Source organism: Nomascus leucogenys, chromosome 7b (assembly GCF_006542625.1).
Source record: "Nomascus leucogenys isolate Asia chromosome 7b, Asia_NLE_v1, whole genome shotgun sequence".
Taxonomy (NCBI): Eukaryota; Metazoa; Chordata; class Mammalia; order Primates; family Hylobatidae; genus Nomascus; species Nomascus leucogenys.
Window position 1 is genome coordinate 59,232,801 of NC_044387.1, and position 20,923 is coordinate 59,253,723.

Genomic DNA, 20,923 nt, shown 5'->3' on the forward strand with positions numbered 1-20,923 from the left:
CGCCCAAAGGTTCGGCCGTCACCCGCCCCAGGGGGTCCCTGGAACCGTCGGGATGCCCAGGCTGCCAGGGGGTCTAATGGGAAACTGGGGGTTTCTTTCACCTCATCAGGCCGCAGGATAGGTCTGCAGTGCGACTCAGGCTCCCGCGGGGACCCGCCCACTCGAACGGGGGAGGAGGAAGAGGCTCCGGGGGAGAGCCAAGGAGGCGGGGAAGAGGAGCTGCGTCCCGGGAAAGTGTATGCGCGAGTTCCCGCCAACGCTCCACCTGTAGCCCCGGCCTTGACTCCGCCCACTTCCCCGCCCCTCCCTTCCAGGCGTAGCCTAGAGGTGGCGCCGTGGAGCCGCGCAGGGTGTAGGACGACTTTGAAGGGGCCGCGGCCGCCAGGCTCCGTGGGTTTTGGTTCAGGCGCCGGTTAGTGTCGGGGGAGGCCACGCAGTGAGTTGGCTTGAGGCAGGAGGCAGGCGGAAACCGAGGCTGAGAGGCTGGCTGTCGCTGCCACCCCGCAGCAACCCCAGTGCAGCTGGTCATCCTGTCAGCTGCTCAGTCAGTCAGGACCCCAGCCCGGCTCACACGCCTCCTCCATCAGTCCCTCAGTCAGTCCCTGCGTTTCCTTTCTTTCTCTTGCCTTTTTTTAATCTCTTTTTTCTTGTGTTTTCTTTCTTTCTTTTCCTTCTTTCTCTGTCTCTCTTTCTCTCACTTTCTTTCCTTTTTCTTTTTTTGAGAGGGGTCACCTCACCCAGGCTGGAGTGCAGTGGCGTCATCTCGGCTCACTCAGCTTCGACATCCTGGGCTCAAGCCATCCTCCCGCCTCGGCCTCCCGGAGCTCCGGGATCACAGGCAGAGCCACCGTATCCGCCCAACCATTGCGGTTCCTGTCAGGTGGTCGGCTGGCAGGTCGGCCCTTGTCACCTGTGTCCCCGAGCCCTGCACACTGTGAGGGCGAGCAGATTACATGGAGGATGGTGAGGGGAGGAAATATGTGGAGCCTAGGCCTTGATTTTTCTGTTTTGTTTGTTTGGTTTTTTTTTAGACGGAGTCTCGCTCTGTCGCCCAGGCTGGAGTGCAGTGGCTCAATCTCGCCTCACTGCAAGCTCCGCCTCCCAGGTTCACGCCATTCTCCTGCCTCAGCCTCCCGAGTAGCTGGGACTACAGGCGCCCGCCACCACGCCCGGCTAATTTTTTTTTTTTTTTTTTTTTTTGAGACGGAGTCTTGCTCTTTCACCCAGGCTGGAGTGCAGTGGCGCAATCTCTGCTCACTGCAAGCTCCGCCTCCCGGGTTCACGCCATTCTCCTGCCTCATCCTCTCCGAGTAGCTGGGACTACAGGCGCCCGCCACCACGCCTGGCTAATTTTTTGTATTTTTTAGTAGAGACGGGGTTTCATCGTGGTCTCGATCTCCTGACCTCGTGATCCGCCTGCCTCGGCCTCCCAAAGTGCTGGGATTACAAGCGTGAGCCACCGCGCCCACCCTCGCCCAGCTAATTTTTGTATTTTTAGTAGAAACGCGGTTTCACCGTCTTAGCCAGCATGGTCTCGATCTCCTGAACTCGTGATCCGCCCACCTCAGCCTCCCAGTGCTGGGATTACAGGCGTGAGCCACTGTGCCCGGCCTTTTTTTTTTTTTTTTTTTTTTGAGTCTTGCTGTGTTGCCCAGGTTGAAGTGCAGTGGTGCGATCTCTGCTCACTGCAACATCTCCCTTCCGGGTCCAAATGATTCTCTTGCCTCAGCCTTCTGAGTAGCTGGGATTACAGGCACTCACCACCACACCTGGCTAATTTTTGTATTTTTAGTAGAGGTGAGGTTTCACTATGTTGGCCAGGCTGGTCTTGAACTCCTGGCCTCAGGAGTCCACCCGCCTCGGCCTCCCAAAGTGCTGGGATTACAGGTGTGAGCCACTGTGCCCGGCCATTTTTTTATGTTTTTGGTCAGAGTTACTTGCCAAAGGGCCTTGGTTTTTTCCCCTCAGGATCTCCCAGGCCCTTGCGGGGCAGAGGGAACAATGATGCTGACCCGCTCCTGAGGTGGCGCTCGGCCAGCACAGCTGTCCATGGAGCAGAAGAGTGGCAGTGGAGGGGCCAGAACCCTGACTTTCAGCGGCTCTACTGAGAGTTACTCCACGTTCAGCCCTTCCCGCCCGACCCGGATTGGCTGTGGGCTGGCCCTGATCCTTCCCCAACCCGGAGCAGCTGTGGGCTGGGCCTGATCCACTGACTGCCTTCTATGTCAGAGCTGGCAGCATGGGGGCCCAGACCCGGGCCCTTCCAGGAGGTGCCAGGGCTGTGGGACCCGGCCCTGAGCTGGAGAGAGCATTCCTGGGCTGGTCGTGGCAGTGCTTCCACCTCACTGTGTGTGCTTGTGCAGGTCACTTCACCCAGGCCTCGGTGTCACCATGGACAGCTTTCAGAAAGGGGAGACAGCCTGGACATGGTGGCTTACACCCATGACCTCAGCACTTTGTGAGGCCAAGGTGGGAGGATCACTTGAGGCCAGGGGTTCAAGACCAGCCTGGGCAATGTAGTAAGTAACCCCATCTCTAAAGAAAAAAAAATTAGCTGGACATGGGAGGCCGAGGTGGGAAGATGGGGCTTGAGCCCAGGACGTCGAGGCTGCTGTGATCCTCAACTGCACTCCAGTGGAGCATTCGATTGCACTACTGCACTCCAGGCTGGGTGACAGTGAGGAGACCCCTCTCAAACAAACAAAATCTCCCCAAACCAAGACCTGCCACCTACTTCCCTGCCCTGCCTGTTACTGTGGGTTTGGAAATATAACCATGGAGGTGAAAGCCCAGGTGTGAGGAAGTTACAGCCTGACCTCTCGTGGTTTTCCTGATGCAGGGGAGGAAGAATGGAAGAAAGAAATGAGAAAAGGCAGGGGTGGCCTGAACTCCTGGGCTCCAGGGGACACTGTCTGTTACCCCCACCCATAGGAGCCTGGGGTTCTGGCCTTGGCTGTGTGACCCTGGGCCTGTCCCTGCTCCTCTCTGGGCCTTTGCAGCAGTGAAGAGCTATGATCTCTAAGGCTTGAGACTTGAGTGGAAGGATTTCTAACAGAAATCCTGGGGCCATGGTGTTCGGGGAGCAAGAGCTAAGCTGTCTGGTACAATAGCCACTAACCACGTGTTGCTGCTGGGCACTTGACATGTGGCTTGTCTAATTTCAGGTGTGCCCAAGGATGTTGTAGAACTCTGTCTAGCCACAGCGTGGGGATGGGGAGCTCCCGCCGACAGACTCTGTTGCTTTCTGGCTTGGTAAGTGGGAATACCGAAGTCCCTGGCTGTGTGTTCAGCCCAGTGGGGTTGGGATAGGTACTGGGCAAGGTGGGAGCTGGGTCAGAAACCCTTCCTCAGCCCAACCTGGGTGGACTCCTGGGACCCTTGGTGGGAGGAAGGGTCTGATGACCCTGGGGCGGGGAGGGACGGGAATTGGCAAGACTCAGATGTATACTCTGGGGACAACGATCCTCTCTCTTTCTGCCCCAGTCCTGCTTCCCAGCTCACATCATGCCCAGGCAGCCTCAGTGTTCCAGTGAGGCGGGAGCTACAGCTCCTGGAAATCAGAGGTGACCTGGGCGAGGCAAGTTTTTTGTAGGGACCTGGTGGGATACTCCCAGGGGATTGTTCTCCTGGGCAGGCCTGGGAAGTCCCAGGAAGAGTTGGTTATTCATTCACAACCAGTGTTTATTGGACATCCACCACATGCCAGGCTTTGCACTAGGCAATGAGTGACAGGAGTGAACTGTACAGACATTGACCCTGTTTATGGAGTGCAGAGTCTAGAAGTGGTGATAAGGGCAGTGGGAGAAGACAAAAATGAAAGTAAACGAATTGGTTAAAGTCAAAATTCTGAGACCAGGCGCGGTGGCTCACGTCTGTAATCCCAGCACCCGGCGGATCACCTGAGGTTGGGAGTTGGAGACCAGCCTGACCAACATGGAGAAACCCTGTCTCTACTAAAAATACAAAATTAGCTGGGCGTGCTGGCGCATGCCTCTAATCCCAGCTACTTGGGAGGCTGAGGCAGGAGAATCGCTTGAATCCGGGAGGCGGAGGTTGTGGTGAACGGGGTTGCGCCATTGCACTCCAGCCTGGGCAACAAGAGTGAAACTCTGTCTCAAAAAAAAAAAAAGTTAAAATTGTGATATGTGCTATGAGGGTAGCAAGGAGAGTGCTAAGATAGAGAACAAAGCAGGCCATTCTAGGAGGACTTTCTGAGCAGATGACACTTAAGACCTGAAAGAGGAGGAGCCATGGGATGGAAAGAGTGTTCCAGACAGAGGGAATAGCATTCATCCACTCACTCACTCATGCATGTGTTACTCTGTGCTGGACGCTGTTCTATTTGCTCCAAAAACAGTGATGAACAATACAGGAGAAATGCTTTCTGTCATGGAGCTTATGTTGTACTGGAAGAAGACAGAAGGTAAATAACCAATTAGACAAATAATATCAGGAAATGATGAATGCTCTGGAGAACATAAAAAAGATGATGGGCTAGCAAATGACTAAGGATGAAGGGACTATTGCAGATAAGGTGGAGGGGGAAGGCCACTCCGGAGACCCGAATGATGAGGAGGAGCCAGGCATGGAAGGGTCTGGAGGAAGAACATTCCAGAGAGAGGGACCAGGAAGTGGAAACGAGTTTAGCAGATTTGAGGCATATGGCCAGTGGGAGAGTGATGGGCAGTGAGGTGCAGGGAGCAAGTTGTGGAGGGTGTGGCAAAGCTAGGCCAGAAGTTTGGATTTTAGTAGAAGGCATCGGGAGGCTGGTGGAGGGATGTGGGTAGGGGAGTGGTCCAGTCCCTCAGGCTGCTCTGTGTGGGTATGGAATGAGAAGGTGGGAAAGTAGGAGTTAAACTAGTTAGAAATCATTGAGGCCGGGCGCAGTGACTCACACCTGTAATCCCAGCACTTTGGAAGGCTGAGGCAGGCGGATCATGAGGTCAAGAGATCGAGACAATCCTGGCCAACATGGTGAAGCCCTGTGTCTACTAAAAATACAAAAATTAGCCAGGCGTGGTGGCGTGCACCTGTAGTTCCAGCTACTCGGGAGGCTGAGGCAGGAGAATCACTTGAACCCAGGAGGCGGAGGTTGCAGTGAGCTGAGATCACGTCACTGTACTCCATCCTGGTGACAGAGCAAGACTCTGTCTCAAAAATAAATAAATAAATAAATAAATGAAAAGGAATCATTTTGTAGTCCAGGCAAAATGATGGTGGCCTGGACTAGGTCAGTAGCAGTGGAGATGGATGCAGGTGAACAGATATATCTATGGACAGAATTGACAGGACTTTATAACCATTTGGATGAAGGAAAAGTGAGACTCCTTGGATTTGACTTCTAGCAACTGGGTGGATTATGCTGCCATTTACTGAGTTGGAGTGGGTTGTGGGAGATACATTTTGGGGAGGAAAATGCAAATGCAGTTTTGATGAACTTACAGAGATTTCTGTAAGACAGGAAGGTGGAGATGACAAGCAGGATGCTGGGTCTCTGAGCTTGGAGCACAGGGAACAGGACTGGCCTAGAGATAAATTTGGTTCAGGGCACAGGCAGCTCTGGTTAGGCCCACAGAGACAGTACTGTTCAAGGGACAAGCACTAAGTTGTCCAGCACAGACACTAGGCTCTCCAGCACAGTAGCTATGAACCACATGTGGCTGTTGGGCACTTGACATGTGGCTTGTCTCATTTCAGGTGTGCTGGAAGTAAAAAAAGGACACACTAGATTGTGAAGAGTTAGCATGGAAGAAAGAACGTAGAATATCTCATTAATAATTTTTATACTGGGCCAGGAATGGTGGCTTATGACTGTGATCCCAGCACTTTGGGAGACCGAGGCAGGTGGATCATGAGGCCAGGAGATCAAGACCATCCTGGCCAACATGCTGAAACCCCGTCTCTACTAAAAAATATAAAAAAAATTAGCTGGGTGTGGTGGTGCATGCCTGTGGTCCCAGCTACTAGGGAGGCTGAGGCAGGAGAATCACTTAAATCTGAGAAGTGGAGGTTGCAGTGAGCCAAGACTGCGCCACTGCACTCCAGTATGGCGACAGGAGGGACGCCGTCTCAAAAAAAATTTTTTTTTCTTAACACTGATTATACATTGAACTGCTAATAGTTTGTATATACTGGGCTACATAGAATACATTAGTATTAATCTTATTTTGTAGAGACGTCGCCTTACTATGTTACCTAGGCTGGTTTCAAACTCTTGAAACCAGCAAGGAGGTCCTCCTGCCTTGGCCTCTGAAAGTGCTGAGATTACAGGTGTAGGCCATTGTGCCTGGTCATAAAATAAATGTATTATTAAAATTAATTTCACCTGTTTATTTTTACCTTTTAAAATGTGGCTACTAGAAAATGTATATCACATTTTTTTGTTTGTTTTTGTTTTCTGAGACAGGATCTTACTCTGTCGTTCAGGCTTGAGTGCAGTGGCGCAATCTCAGCTCACTGCAACCTCTGCCTCCCGGGTGCAAGCAATTCCCCTGCCTCAGCCTCCTGAGTAGCTGGGACAGTTATGTCACCACAACCAGATAATTTTTGTATTTTTATTAGAGAAGGGGCTTCCCCATGTTGGCCAGTCTGGTCTCGAACTCTTGACCTTAAGTGATCCACCCGTTTTGGCCTCCCAAAGTGCTGAGATGTATTTCTTTTCTTTCTTTCTCTTTTTTTTTGAGAGGGAGTTTCGCTCTTGTTGCCTAGGCTGGAGTGCAATGGTGCGATCTTGGCTCACCACAACCTCCGCCCCTGGGTTCAAGCGATTCTCCTGCCTCAGCCTCCCGAGTAGCTGGGATTACAGGCATGCACCACCACGCCTGGCTAATTTTTTTTTTTTTTTTTTTTTTTTTTTTTTTTTTAGTAGAGATGGTGTTTCTCCAGTTGCTCAGGCTGGTCTTGAACTCAGACCTCAGGTGATCTGCCTGCCTCAGACTCTTAAAGTGCTGGAATTACAGGTGTGAGCCATGGCGTTTCTCCAGTTGCTCAGGCTGGTCTCGAACTCCGACCTCAGGTGATCTGCCTGCCTCAACCTCTTAAAGTGCTGGAATTACAGGTGTGAGCCACTGTGCCCAGCCATTGGGATGTATTTCTAATGTTCCATAGGGTAGGGCTGGTGCTGTGTTGTAGGGTGTGGCAGATCAGGGCACCAGGGGGCAGCAGTGGTTAGGAAATCGAGAGGCATTTCCGATGAAGGCAACCTAAGGGAAACCCAGAGTAGGGGTTGGCCTGGCTCTCTCTGGCTCCCTTCCTGACGCCTGGTCAGAGCACAACCGTGGCACACCCCCTTGGACTTCCCAACCCCGTGGCTGTCTCAGTTGGAGTTGAGGAACGGGTAGGAGGGGTCCCCATGAGATAGTGGTGTGAATCACTCAAGAAGTTGTTGGTACTTCAGGCTCTGATCTCACTCTCTTCCTTTAACTCCAGCTGACATCACTGTGCTAGGGGAACATTTCCACCTCTTGGGCTGAGCAGGGTATGCCAACCAACAGCTGGGTAGTCAAGGCAACCAAGGCAATAAAGCTCACAGAGGTTAATTTATATGAAATAAATGTGGCTGTAACTGGTTTTCATCCATTATAATTCTAAACATCATGTTCAAGTTGCCTGTAGTGTTTTTAGTTGGCAGGAAAACTGCCATTAGGGAAAAAAGAGCAGTAGGATGATTGGGGGCGAGATTGAATTCACTTCAGTGGGTTTGGTGTGACTTTGGTGAGTGTCGCAGTGTGCCAGACTTTTGTGAGTGTCATAGTGTGACTTTTGTAAGTGTCACAGTGTGCCAACAACCAGTTGTGTTGTTGAGTGTGCAGTACTCAAGGAATATATGTATCAGTGATTTAATATAGGGAGAAATGTGTAGAGGGATAAATAGAGACCCATGAGAGCTCAGAGGAAGTGCAGTTAATGCTTGTGCATGGGTGCATGAAACTGTGAACTCAGAAAGTGCCTGGTAGCATCAGAGCAGACAGTCAGGATTTAGCCGTGCAGTGGAGGGGTGGAGAGTGGGTTTGCAGGCACTGGGACAGCAGGAAAGGACATGACTCAAGGAAGGACAAGGAGATTTGTTTGGCCTTGTGGAGCAGGGTCCTAGGAAAACAAAGATGGTGCCAGATCTTGAGAGGCCTTGGTTTCCAGGTTAAGGAGATTGGACGACTTTATTATTTTATTTTCCCTCTTTCCATAATTCAGAGAAAGAGAATGGACTTTGGATTGTAGGTACTTAAGAGCTTTTGAGGAGGGCCTGAGCTGAACAACACTGTGCTTAGAAAGAAGAAACCATACAGTGCTTCAGTTTTTGTGGAAATAAAATAAAATATGAAAAAAGAAGAAACCATTTGCCTTTTTGGTGCTCAGAGGGCAGGGTAGGGTAGGAGAGGAAAAGGAGCTTGTGTGTTGAAAGCAGGGAGGTAAAGAGCCCCTTTGGGACTAGTCAGTTGGCAAATAAGGCAGAGTGGGAGAGCAGTTAGGAGTATTTGTTCTGTGAATGGAAAGACCTGGATTTGATCACTAATCCTATAATTTTTTTTGGTAATGGCTTTCTTGAGATGTAATTCATATGCCATACAATTCACCCTTTAAAGTGTACAATTCGATATTTAGTATGTTTATAATTACACAACCATTACCACAACAATTTTACTTTTTAAAAATAGAGATTCAACTCACATACCATAAAACTCACCATTTTAAAGTGTACAATTCAGTGGTTTTTGGTATATTGATAAGGTTGCACAACCAGCACCACTATCTCATTCCAGACTATTTTCTTTCTTTTTTCTTTTTTTTTTGAGACCGAGTCTTGCTCTGTCGCTCAGGCTGGAGTGCAGTGGCATGATCTCGGCTCACTGCAAGCTCTGCCTCCCGGATTCACGACATTCTCCTGCCTCAGCCTCCCAAGTAGCTGGGACTACAGGCACCCGCCACCACGCCCGGCTATTTTTTTTGTATTTTTAGTAGAGAGGGGGTTTCTCCATGTTGGTCAGGCTGGTCTCAAACTCCCGACCTCAGGTGATCCGCCTGCCTCGGCCTCCCAAAGTGCTGGGATTACAGGCGTGAGCCACTGTGCTGAGCCTAATTAATTTTTGTGTATGGTATGAAGTAGGGGTCTACTTTATTCTTTTGTTTGTGGATATTCAGCTGTACCAGTACCATTTGTAGAAAACACTATTCTTTCCCCATTGAATTTTCTTGGCACCCTTTTCTAAAATCAGTTGCCCACAAATGTATCCCTGCCACTTTTTTTTTTTTTTGCAATCCTTCTCCTTCTATAACCTACCACTTTTTAGCTCTGTAACTTAAGCCTCAGTTTTCTCATCTGTGAAATAACAGTAATATCCAGGACTGACTCATCCATCAGGCACAAGAGGCTCAATATTCTAGGTCCCATTGTACTTTTTTTTTTTTTTTTGAGACGGAGTCTCGCTCTGTCGCCCAGGCTGGAGTGCAGTGGCACAATCTCGGCTCACTGCAAGCTCCGCCTCCCGGGTTCACGCCATTCTCCTGCCTCAGCCTCTCCGAGTAGCTGGGACTACAGGCGCCCGCCACCACGCCCGGCTAATTTTTTTTGTATTTTTAGTAGAGACGGGGTTTCACCGTGGTCTCAATCTCCTGACCTCATGATCCGCCCGCCTCGGCCTCCCAAAGTGCTGGGATTACAAGCGTGAGCCACCGCGCCCGGCTCCCATCGTACTTTTAAGGGTCCATAAAAATGTTTTAGTTATTTTTTGGCCAGGCGCGGTGGCTCATGCCTGTAATCCCAGCACTTTGGGAGGCCAAGGCAGGCAGGTCACCTGAGGTCAGGAGTTTGAGACCAGCTTGGCCAACAAAGTAAAACTCTTGTCTTACTAAAAATACAAAATTTAGCTGACATGGTGGCGGGCGCCTGTAGTCCCAGCTACTTGGGAGGCTGAAGCAGTAGAATTGCTTGAACCCAGGGGGTGGAGGTTGCAGTGAGCCAAGATTGCGCCACTGTTCTCCAGCCTGGGTGACAAGAGTAAGACTCCCTCTAGGAAAAAAAATAAAAAAAGGGCCGGATGCGGTGGCTCATGCCTGTAATCCCAGCACTTTGGGAGGCTCAGGGGGGTGGATCACGAGGTCAGGGGTTTGAGACCAGCCTGACAAACATGATGAAACCCCGTCTCTACTAAAATTACAAAAATTAGCCGGGTGTGGTGGTGCATGCCTGTAGTCCCAGCTACTCAGGAGGCTGAGGCAGGAAAACTGCTTGAACCCGGGAGGGTGAGGTAGCAGTGAGCCGAGATGGCGCCATTGCACTCCAGCCTGGGTGACAGAGCAAGACTCCGTCTCACAAAAAAAAAAAAAAAAAAAAAAGTTTTGGTTACTTTTCACATCTGAAGAAAGAAACGAAAATTTAGGTCAAAGAAAACGTCTTGACATATTAAGACATTATTAAATATTCTTTTATCAATGCAGCTGTAAAATATAATTTTTAGTATTATTTTTATAGAGGAAGGGGCCCACAAAAGCAAAGGTGTCTCAGACCCACGAAAATCCTACTGTGGCCTTGACACTGTTTGTCTCACAGGGTTATCATGAGGATGCAATGTGATACATGTCAAATCTCATGTGCTGTGCTGGCCCATAGTAGGCCATCAGTACGTGGTCAGTGTTTATGGAGTAGCAGACAGAATCTCCCTCATCAGCCTGGGCCCCTTTAGCAGGAGCAGTGGGGGGACTTTTCTGTCCCGCTAGCACCTTGGCAGGCTGATGAATTATTGACTGTGCAAACCTATGAAGGAACCACTTAGTGAGCTTGAGGGAAGGGCAGTGCTAAGGAGCTGGTCCTCTGCCCCAGTTGCCCGTCCTGACACCTCTGAGGGTTCAGGGGCACCTGTGGCCTCACCAGGCAGAGAGAGAGTTGCCAAGTTGGAGAGGAGGCAGGCAATGGAGGGGTTCTGTGCCTCAGCGCCTGGTGGGGTTGGTAAAGCTCCCTAGCTGTAATTCCCTGCCTTTGTTAGGCAGAGAGACCTGGTGTCCACCTGGGTGGAGAAGGCAATGACCATGAGTGACTTAAATGGCTCTGACAGCCAATATTCTTTTTTTTTTTTTGAGACAGGGTCTCACTCTGTCACCCAGGCTGCAGCACAGTGGCGCAGTCTTGGCTCACTGCAACCAATGTTCTTTTTAAAAAAATAAGATGAAATTCACACAACATAAAATTAACCATTTTATTTATTTAATAGAGACGGGATCTTGCTATGTTGTCCAGGCTGGAGTACAGTGACTATTTACAGGTGTGATACCTCTACTGATCAGCACAGGAGTTTTGACCTGTTCAGTTTCTGACCTGAGCTGTTCACCCCTCCTTAGGCCGCTGGTTGTCCCTTGCCCCTGGAAGGTCACCATATTGATGTCAAACTCAGCATGGATGCCCAATTGGCAGAGTGCACTAGAGCCCAGAACTCATGGACTCAAGTCAGCCTCCCAAGTCCCTAGGACTACAGGTATGCACCAAAATTAACCATTTTAAAGTGTATGATTCAATGGCATTTAGTACATTTATGATATTATGCAACCGTTACCTCTATGCAGTTCCAAAATATGTTTATCATCCCGAAAAGAAACCTTATACTCCTTAAACAGTCACTTACCATTCCTTCCTTGCCTTAGGCCCTGGCAACCACTCATCTGCTTTCTGTCCCTATGAATTTGCCTACTCTGGACATTGAATATAAATTGAATCATACAATAGGTGACCTATTGTGTCTGGCTTCTTTAACTCAGCATAATTTTTTTTTATTTTTAAATTTTATTTATTTATTTTGAGACAGAGTCTTTCTCTGTTGCCCAGGCTAGAGAGCAGTGGCATGATCTCGGCTCACTGCAACCTCTGCCTCCTGGGTTCAAGCGATTCTCATGCCTCAGCCTCCCGAGTAGCTGGGATTACAGGCATGTGCCTGTACATGTGTTTCATGTGCTGGTTACCATTTGTTCACTATGCCCAGCTAATTTTTTTTGTTTGTATTTTTTTTTTTTTTTGAGACAGAGTCTCACTCTGTTGCCCAGGCTGGAGCGCACTGGCGCGATCTTGGCTCACTGCAACCTCTGCCTCCCAGGTTCAAGTGATTCTCCTGTCTCAGCCTCCCGAGTAGCCTGGGACTGCAGGCATGTGCCACCATACCTGGCTAATTTTTTTGTATCTTTAGTAGAGATGGAGTTTCACCATGTTGGCTAGGCTGGTCTCGAACTCCTGACCTCAGGTGATCTGCCCGCCTTGGCCTCCCAAAGTGCTGGGATGACAGGTGTGACCCACTGGGCTTGGCCTTGTTTGTATTTTTAGCAGAGAAGGGGTTTCACCATGTTGACCAGGCTCAGGCAATCCTCCTGCCTGAGTCTCCAGAAGTGCTGGGATTACAGGCGTGAGCCACCGTGTCTGGCCCAGAATAATGTTTTTGAGGCTCATTCATGCTGTAGCATGTATCAGCACTTCATTCTTTTCATAAGTTGAATAATAGTCCATTGTGTGGAATATACCACGTTTGGTTTATCCATTCCTTTGTTGATGGCCTTTGAGTTGTTTCCACCCTTTGGTGATTGTGAATAGTGCTGCTATGAAGATTTGTATGTCAAGTTTTGTTTAAATACCTGTTTTCAATTCTTTTGGGTATATGAACATTTGTATGTCAGGTTTTGTTTAAATACCTGTTTTCAATTCTTTTGGGTATATGAACATTTGTATGTCAGGTTTTGTTTAAATACCTGTTTTCAATTCTTTTGGGTAGGAGTGGAATTGCTGGGTCATAGGATTATTCTCTATTTCGCATGTTGAGGAACCTCCAGACTGTTCTCTAAAGCAGCTGTACCATTTTACATTCCCACCAGCAATGTATAAAGTTTCTCCATATTATCATAAACACATTATTATTATTATTATTATTATTATTATTATTATTATTATTTTGAGACAGGGTCTTGCTCTGTCGCCCAGGCTAGAGTGCAGTGGCACAATCATGGCTCACTGCAGCCTTGATCTCCTGGGCTCAAGCAATCCTCCCACCTTAGCCTCCTGAGCAGCTGGGACTGTTCCACCCCAACATGGCATGCACCATCATGCCTGGGTAATTTTTTGATTTTTTGTAGAGATGGAGTCTTGCTATGTTGCCAAGGCTGATCTTGAACGCCTGAGCTCAGGTAATCCTCCCACCTCAGCCTCCCAAAGTGCTGAGATTACAGGTGTGAGCCCCTGCACCCAGCCATTGTTTGTTTTTTTAATTATAGCCATCCTAGTAGGTGGGTGGGCATTGGTATCTCATTGTGGTTTTGATTTGTGGTTTAAATTTGTATTTCCCGGCTGGGCGTGGTGGCTCATGCCTGTAATTCCAGCACTTTGGGAGGCTGAGAAGGGCAGATCACCTGACGTCAGGAGTTCAAGACCAGCCTGGCCAATATAGCGAAACCTCGTCTCTACTAAAAATACTAAAATTAGCCAGGCATGATGGCGGGTGCCTGTAATCCCAGCTACTTGGGAGGCTGAGGCAGGAGAATGGGTTGAACCTGAGAGGCTAAGGTTGCGGTGAGCCAATATCACGCCTTCCAACCTGGGTGACAGAGAGAGACTCTGTCTCAAAAAAAATTTTTTTTATATTTCCCTAATGACTAATGGCGTTGAGCTTCTTTTCATGTGCTTGTTACCATTTGTTCTTTTTTTTCCTTTCTTTTTTTTTTGGATCTAAGCCTGGTGAATTCTCCACCAGTCCCTATAAGAAAACCTTGCCCCGAGAGATGGAGGTTGCAGTGAGCCAAACTCGCACCACTGCACTCTAGCCTGGGTGACAGAGCGAGACTCTGTGTCAGAAAAAAAAAAAAAAAAAAAAAGAGAAAACCTTGCCCTGTAGGAGTCCCCTTCTCTGGGAATAGCTAGCCTTAGATGTTAAATATACAGTCTAAGTGCCCTCTTGGCCTCATGTGTCCTGCAGACTCCTTCTCTACCTGGCATCATCCCAGATCTTGCCTTGGGTCTTGGGCCTTTCCTGCTGGCCATAACGTTCCCAAAGGGGTAAGAGTTGTGTCTTTGGGAGCTCTTCTCTTTTGCCCTGACAAATTCCTTATTGTTTATCTGGAACTTGTTCATTGTAGCATCTGCCCACTTGGGCCTCACTGAATTCTTCTCTCCACCTCCTACTCATTCCTGGTTATCTTAGATTCCTTAGCCTCTAACGTTTTCTAGACTCTCCCCCTTGGTCCTGGTGGACTCTCCCTAGTGGACTCAGTTGGCAAACTTTCCAGTGTGGGGAGCCCTGCTGTTCTGGCACAGCTAGGGAGAAGGGCAGGAGGCTGGCTGGCCTCTCTGAGGGTGTTGGGGTGGCAGATGATTCACGCTTCACTTCTCACTGGAGTGGTGGGGAGGTCTCTGCAGGACCCTGGCTCTGGAGAAGGAGGGGGTTGCCATACCAACCCTTGTAGCAGGAGCATAACAGTGATAAAAACCTGCATGTCATTTGTGAGGTACAAAGTCCTGGTGTAGTTTGGGCCCAGGGGTTTTTCCTTTCTGCAAGATGGCTCTCTCTTTATTCCATCTCTTGCTCACTCGCTGACCCACTGACAACATACATTTACTGAGTGCTGACTCTGCAAAGCCCTGTGCTGGGCCCCGAGACTAAAAGCTCAGCATTTGAGCCCCTCATGGTGTATAGACAGATAAACGCACAAATGCAATATGATGTGATGTGTGTGATAACAGGGTATGTATGAAGGCAGTGGGAACCCAGCTGAAGTAGGAATCATTCTGCCTTGAGAGAAAAAAATGGGTAGCTTGAGCTGCAAGGAAAAGGTGACATTTGAGCTGGGTCTTGATGGAGGAGAGACTGACACAGGGGAGAAAGGCATTCTAGGTAAAGGACTCGGGTTCTTTGAATGGACTCGGCTCAAGAGTGATTTAGGGGGAAACTCAGAAGCCCAATGCATTTCCTTTCGTCTTTCTCCCCAACTACACTGGAACATCTTGAAGTCGAAAGACCCAGTCTAAGGCCAGGTGTGGTGGCTCACGCCTATAATCCCAGCACTTCAGGAGGCCGAAGTGGGCGGATCACTTGACCCCAGGAGTTTGGGACCAGTTTGGGCAACATGGTGAAACTCCATCTCTCCAAAAAAAAAAAAAAAAAAAATTAGCCATCCGTGGTGGTGCACACCTTAGTCCCAGCTACTCAGGAGGGTGAGCTGGGAGGATCACATGAGCTCTGGATGTTGAGGCTGCAGTGAGCCAAGATCATGCCACTGCACTCTAGCCTGGGTGGCAGAGTGAGTGAGACCCTCTCTTCTCTGGCCTGGGCCCCAGACTGTCTCTTGTCCTCCATGTAAGTTTGTCTGTTCTATGTTTCCAGATGCAAATGACTGATGTGATAAATTAACTCATGTTTTGTGTTGCTGGGAACGGATGGGTTATTTATTTTTATTATTTATTTATTTATTTATTTGAGATGGAGTTTCACTCTTGTTGCCCAGGCTGGAGTGCAACAGTGCGATCTCGGCTCACCACAACCTCTGCCTCCCCGGTTCAAGCGATTCTCCTGCCTCAGCCTCCCAAGTAGCTGGGATTACAGGCATGCACCATCACGCCTGACTAATTTTTTCATTTTTAGTAGAGACGGGTTCCTCCATGTTGGTCAGGCTGGTCTCAAACTCCCGACCTCAGGTGATCCGTCCACCTCAGCCTCCCAAAGTGTTGGGATTACAGGTGTGAGCCACTGCGCCCGGCCTATATTTTTGTTTTTTTGAGATGGAGTCTTGCTGTATCACCCAGGCTGGGGTGCAGTGGCGCAATCTTGGCTCACTGCAACCTCTGCCCCTGAGTAACTGGCACTACAGTTGTGTACCACTACACCTGGCTAATTTTTGTATTTTTGGTAGAGATGGAGTTTTGCCATATTGGCCAGGGTGGTCTCGAACTATTGAGCTCAGGTGATCTGCCTGTCTTGGCCTCCCTAAGTGCTAGGATTACAGATGTGAGCCACCAAGCCCGGCCTGGGATATTTAATTAATTCAATAAATAATTCATTCACCTAGCATTAATTTAGGCTTAGTATGTGCAAGGCATAGAAAAGATTATAGTGTGATGCTTAAAGGGACAGGCTTAAAATCAGAATGACTAGATTTGAATCCTACTAATTAGCTGGGAGGTCTCATTCAAGGTACTTAACCCCTCACTGTTCTCCTCTATAAAATAGGAATAATAATGCTCTATAGTGTTGTGGAGATTGAATAAGAGAGCGCACATGTGAACTCAGCATGGTGCCCAGTATAGTAAATATTAATTAATGGTGGTATATACAGTATAGTATGTATGTCTGTGTGTATATATACACACGCACACACATATATAAATATATGATACACATATAGAATTTACATACAAAGTATAAATACATATCATACACATGTATATATATGTATATGTAGTATACATATATACATATACATACATATATTACTAGGTAGTGTATGACATCTATATATATGTGTGTATATATATACACACATATATATATGTATATATCCATTTCTATTCTTAGGGAATTTAAAGACTTCAAATGGGAAAGAAAACCACTCAAATAACCAAAAAATAATAATGTATTTTTCCCAGGTGATGTATTAGCATTTGAAACAGGGACCTTCTGGAGTCATTAATCAAAGGACAGTTATTCTTAGGGAGATACTTTTTGTTTTTTGAGAGAAATTAGGATTGATGAATGGAAGGAGGTAGACTTTTGTCTCAGTATAAAGGTGACATTTTTAAGAGAGCATCTCGCCGGGCGCGGTGGCTCACGTTTGTAATCCCAACACTTTGGGAGGCCGAGGCGGGCGGATCATCTGAGGTCAGGAGTTCGAGACCAGCCTGGCCAACATGGTGAAACCCCATCTCTACTAAAAATAAAAAGAATTAGCTGGGCGTGGTGGCGGGTGCGTGTAATCCCAGCTATTCAGGAGGCTGAGGCAGGAGAACCACCTGAACCTGGGAAGCGGAGGTTGCGGTGAGCTGAGATTGTGCCATTGCACTCCAGCCTGGGCGACAAGAGGGAAACTCCATCTCAAAAAAAAAAAAAAGAAAGAAAGAAAAAACAAAAAGAGAGCATTCTGAAGGTAGTGAGCTCCTCATGTCCTGGAAGGTGACCAAGCACAGGCTGGCTATTGGTAGAGAGGCTTCCTGGATTCCTTAGGAGGTTGTAGAGGGGATTCTAGGCTCCTGGGGAGCATTTTGCAAAGGGCTCTCTTTCCCAGCCATGCTCCTGAAGGCTTTTCTCTCTCCCTCTTTGGATACCTCCCTCCTTTGGCAGGACCTGGAACTCTGCACATATATAATGGTGCCTGAGGCAGCTACCAGGGCAGGTGCCTCGTGCAGGTGACCTAGCACCTTATCTCTCCTGCCCCCATCTCTCCTCCTGCCTTTTCTGGCTTACCTCTTAGAGCAGAAATAACCCAAGGCCAAATATTAACTGTGAAATCATAAAACCATGTGAAGGTCAGGTGGCTTCCAGTGGCCTGGACTCTTGGTTCCCTGTTATCTAGAAATGCTGTCTCACCTCTCAATGGGTGGGGAGGGTGGAGTGGCTGGGATGATGATGAGGGACCCAGAACTTTAGCCTTCCACCCAAGTGGAGCGGTGGGCAGAGGGTTCCTCTGTTGCCTGAGGCTTCCATGGGGATTGTTGGAATCTGATCCTTGGGGCCTGGGGAGAGACCACTGCAGCATCTTTTAGCATCAACAGATGCTAAAGGTGCAATCAGGAACTCTCTTACTTTGTGCAAAGTTTTCACAGGCACCTACATAGTACTGGAATACGCATCTACCACTCATGTACCCTGGTATACACTCATCTGTATACTGTGTCTTACTCATCTTCAGAACTTGGCACAGTGCCTGCAACACCAATACATCTTTGTTGAACTGATGAGTGAACAGTGAATGAACAAATATTTGTGCCCACCCACACACTCGTCCACACATGTAGATATTTGCAGGAGGGTACCTGTAGATACATATGCATGTTCACATTATACCTACACAACACACACACATTCATACCAAACACAATAGCATAAATATACCTGTCCATACGCACCAGCATGGAATAGTCACATGCATATGAATATATATGTAAATTTACAGATTCCTGAATGACCCGGCAGCAGGGCAGAGGTGGTGGCTACTAGGAACACCAGGGTCTTTTGGTCTTGTGCCGATGTAGGTAAGTGACATGGACACACATGGAGTAGTTTTAAGGAGCAAAAAGTTTAATAGGCAAGAAAGAAGAAAAAATTAAGAAAACAGCTCCCCTGTACAGAGACAGAGGTGGGAGCTCGGAATAAAGAGGAACCCCGTGTGTGGCGGAAAAAGTGGTTGCTTATATTGGGATGCTGGAGGAGGCGGTGTCTGGTTTGCATAGGGCCCAGGGGATTGGTTTGACCAGGTGTGTCATTTATGTAGCCTGACAAAAACCTGGCCCTCCCACCTTAGTCCTTTAATATGCAAATGAGGGTCGCCATGATGTTCAGAACATCGTTTCTCGACTGGAAAGACAACCTCTCAGTTGTATGCTAGGATGCCTGCACACACCCTGTTATGAACTGAATTGTGTCCCCTACTAAAATTTATATGTTGAAGTCCTAACCCACAATGACTCAGAATGTGACTAGTTTTGGGGAGAGGTCTTTTAAAGAGATAATTAAGGTTAAATGAGGTCATATGGGTGGGCCCTGATCCAATCTGACTGACATTTATAAAAGGAAATTTGGGCCAGGCGTGGTGGCTCTCACCTATAATCCCAGAACTTTGGGAGGCCAAGGCGGGTGGATCATCTGAGGTCAGGAGTTCGAGACAGGCCTGGTTAACATGGTGAAACCCCGTTTCTACTAAAAATACAAAAAATTAGCCGGGCTTGGTGGTGCGTGCCTGTAATCCCAGCTACTCAGGAGGCTGAGGCAGGAGAATTGCTTGAACCTGGGAGGCAGGGATGCAGTGAGCTGAGATCGCACCATTGCACTCCAGCTTGGGCAACAAGAGTGAAATGGCATCTCAAAAAAAAAAGAAAAAAAAAAAAAAAGAAGAGGAAATTTGAACATACGAAGAGACATCAAGGATGCATGCACACAAAGATCGTGTGAGGACAAGTGAAGAGATGGCCATCTGCAAGCCAAGGAGAGAGGCTGAAGGAGATTGCAAACCTGCTGCCTTTAATTTTGGGCTTCTAGCTTCCAGAACTGTGAGAACATACATTTCTCTTATTTAAGCCATCCAGCTGTGATATTTAGTTATGGCAGCCCTAGCAAAGTAATACACACTCCAGAACTTTCATCTCTCTCTTCTCTAGATTTTGCACAGCAGGAGGAGGGAAGGGGCTGAGGAGACCTCACCACTACAAGTAGGACCAAGTTCAGTGTCTCTTGGCTTCTTGCAATCTCTTGGAGAAAATGTACTGGGCTAGCTGGGAGCTGCCCTTGGCTGTTGTTTCCTTAAAGAATCATGATAGGGCCAGCATGGTGGCTCATGCCTGTAATCTCAGCACTTCGGGAGGCCAAGGCAGGATGATTGCCTGAGGCCAGGAGTTTGCTGCCAGCCTGGGTAACATAGCGAGATCTCATCTCTACCAAAAAAAAAAAAAAAAGCCAGCTTAGCCAGGAGGGGTGGTTGGTGCACGCTTGTAGTCCCAGATATTTGGGAGGCTGAGATGGGAGAATCACCTGAGCCAAGAAATAGGAGGTTACTATGTGCCATGATCACATCACTGCACTCCAGCCTTGGAGACATAGTGAGACTCTTGTCTGAAAAAAAAAAAAAAGTTAAGAACCATGATAACAGGTGGAGGAAAACAGTCTTAGATTCTAAAGGGGTGAATCCCAAGCAGGCTGGAGCCAGTGTGAAGATGTTTATGAAGTGTTTGTGTGTTCACATGTTGGTATGGAGGCAGCCCTAGCCTGCAGTTTTCTTTTTCTTAAAAAGAGGGTGATGCTATGATTTCACTGTGTGCTGTACATTTCAAAGTCCAGGACTAGGAGGCAAGAACTCTGGCGTGAGTTTTGGGTTCTACCACCAACTTGCTGCATGGACTTAAGCAAATTACTTCACTTTCATGGACTCTGGATTATCATTTACATGGTTGCTTGTTTCATGGGGTTCCTGTAAAGGATCCAAGGAGCTAAGGGAGCTACAGGTGCTTTGAAGAGTTAAGAACATTAAGAACTTTTCCTAGCAGCCAGGACTTACTTTTCAGTTGGGTGAAAAGCATTTCAAATAGTCTGGCATCCTCAAAAATGAATCTGTGCCGAGCTCTGTGAAGTTCATTCAATAAAGGGCTAAACACAGCATACTTTCTACTCTCTAGGGGGTAGGCCAACCAAGAATACCCACAGAGGCTGGTCATTATGACCCCAAGCAGTCAGCCGTATACTGGAATAGAGTATAGTATAGAGAGGTGCTAAGGCTGCTGTGGTCTTGGAGCTTTAGGAAGTCAGAGAAGGTTTCATGGAGGTAGTGAGGATTGGCTGAATTTGGTTGGGTAGATGGCGGAGGTTGGGGGTAACGGAGTATTCTGAGTGGAAGAGTCAGGATGGCCCTTGGTCCACAGAGGCAGGAGAGGAATGATGCCACATCAGAGTTACAGGTAAAGATTAAAAGGGAAAACCAGAGTGACGAGGTTAATTTTTGAGTCCTTCCTGGAACTGACCCAGCCCAATGGTTAAACTTTTTGGCCCCTTGGCCCCTGTCCCAGGCATACATACACACAACCTGGGGATCCAGAGTAGCCCAGAGCAGACCTGAGGGGGAACTTGGAGGTCACCCTGCTCAAGCCTGACCCGATTCCAGAAGCAAAACAGAAGACAGATAGAGGGACTGAGGTTTCACAGGGAGTTGGTTGGCAATGCGGGGATTTGAGCTCAGGTCTCCAGAGACAGAGTCTAGTACCTTTTCT

The 20,923-nt window shown here is 48.1% G+C and overlaps 1 long non-coding RNA gene across 1 annotated transcript; it reads left to right on the plus strand.

Moving 5' to 3' along the window:
* The first annotated feature begins 324 nt into the window (after positions 1-324).
* On the plus strand, positions 325-11,465 carry LOC115836016. Its single transcript, XR_004031022.1, has 3 exons — positions 325-412; positions 3,165-3,252; positions 11,332-11,465. It is a non-coding gene; the product is annotated as an uncharacterized LOC115836016 (long non-coding RNA).
* Positions 11,466-20,923: the final 9,458 nt, after the last annotated feature.